Source organism: Acyrthosiphon pisum, unplaced genomic scaffold, assembly GCF_005508785.2.
Source record: "Acyrthosiphon pisum isolate AL4f unplaced genomic scaffold, pea_aphid_22Mar2018_4r6ur Scaffold_19182;HRSCAF=19865, whole genome shotgun sequence".
NCBI classification, from domain to species: Eukaryota; Metazoa; Arthropoda; class Insecta; order Hemiptera; family Aphididae; genus Acyrthosiphon; species Acyrthosiphon pisum.
In genome coordinates this window covers 1,119-3,067 of record NW_021768407.1, presented here as the reverse complement: position 1 = coordinate 3,067, position 1,949 = coordinate 1,119, and positions in this window count along the sequence as shown.

Genomic DNA, 1,949 nt, shown 5'->3' with positions numbered 1-1,949 from the left:
GAATTTATGTATTTTCAAAGCATGTGAAGTACAAGCTATTAGAAATTTGGTTGGTATTATTGGCACTGTATCTGTTTTTTTTATCTACATCTGCCAAAAGAACAAATATTATGTTGGACATTATTTCAAAAGATGATTCAATACCAGCCCCTTCAAAAACAAAACTTAAAGCCTTGTGCGCTACCCGGTGGGTTGAACGACATGGTTCTATTCTAACTTTTCGAGAACTTTATTCATATATTATTTTAACTTTAGAAGAACTGGAAAAGATGCCTGACTCTGAGACTGCATGTAAATCAATTGGTTTCAGTGCAAGTATTAAACGAAGTGAATTTTTAATATCTTTAGAAATTTTAGCTAACTTATTTTCTTATACTAAAACGTTAAGCTTAGTACTACAAAGCCCTAAATGGAGTTGTCTAAAGCTTTTTCTCATGTTAAGAATGTAATTGATGTTATGGATGATATTAGAGAAAATTCTATATCCAAATTCGAAACATATTTTAAAAATGCTTCTGATATGGCAGCTCTTGTTGGTGAGGAAATCAGAATACCTCGTTTATGTGGACGTCAAACAACACGATGTAATATTCAAACGACTGATCCAATAGAATGGTATAGGATAACCATTTTTTTTTACCTTTTATTGATAATTCGATTTCTGAACTAAAATTGAGGTTCAATGATAAGTTAAGTTAAGTAATGCCTTTAGAAGGATTGATTCCTACACATATTGATAAATATGATGAATCAAATATTATTAAAGCTGCGATGATATATAGTGAAGATTGGTCAGGTCAAAAATTGGATATACAATCAAAAATATGAATCTGGAAGAAAAAGTGGCACAATATTCAAACTATGAAACCCGATACGGTGATCGAAACATTAAAACACTGTGATGAATTTTTTCCTATCATTAAAAAATTATTACATTTATTTGCTACCATACCAGTTACTACAGCTAGTGCAGAAAGAAGTTTCTCTTTATTAAGACGTCTAAAAAATTATTTGAGGTCAACCATGGGACAGGAGCGTTTAAACGGTTTAGTTGTTTTAAACATTCATAAAAACATACCTATAAATATTGATGAAGTAATTAATATATTTTCAAGATCATCTAGAAGAATAAAAACGGAGGATTGGTCAATTTAATGTGTTATATTTATTAAAGTTTGTTATTAATAATTATTAAATAATCTCTTATAATAAGCATATATAATGAATAAAAAAACTTAAACTAAATGCCCATGCTTTTATATACTTTAAGTACATTTTTTTGTTAAGCCCCCCCCCCCTTTGTTCATTTCTAGATCCGCGCCTGTATGGCTTCGGCTAATTTATCAGTTACAGATACCCACAAACAAACACAATCTACACCTCAATTAAAAACCAACTCTCCTAAATAATTCGCAGAAACCACAGCCAACACCATTTTCCCAAAAAAAGAACAAGCTATTGTACTAAACACCATTAATGACATAGCCCAAATTGAATACATAAAAGCCCTCGGAAAAATCACTTCAACTAAAAATATTTCATTTGCATCTCGTATTTCCAACAACCGTTTTTGCGTTTATTTCACGGACAAGCATATCGTCGACGAACTAATTAAAAATTATTCATTCATATCAGTAAACGAACACCAAATACCTTTTCGCCGGTTGGTCAATCCTGCAAAAAGATTTATCATCTCTAATGCACACCCGATAATCCCGCATGAAATAATCAACGAACATCTATTATTAGAAGGCATCAAAACCATATCTCAAATAACCTTTCTTAAAGCCGGTTTTCATGATGACCTGGCGCACATTAGTAGCTTTCGTCGCCAAGTATTTATACACCCTGATGATATTGCTAATGTACGCAGTTCAATCGTCATTAAGCACGACAACACAGACTTTAGAATTTTTTTAACAGACGATACACTGACATGCTACGTATGC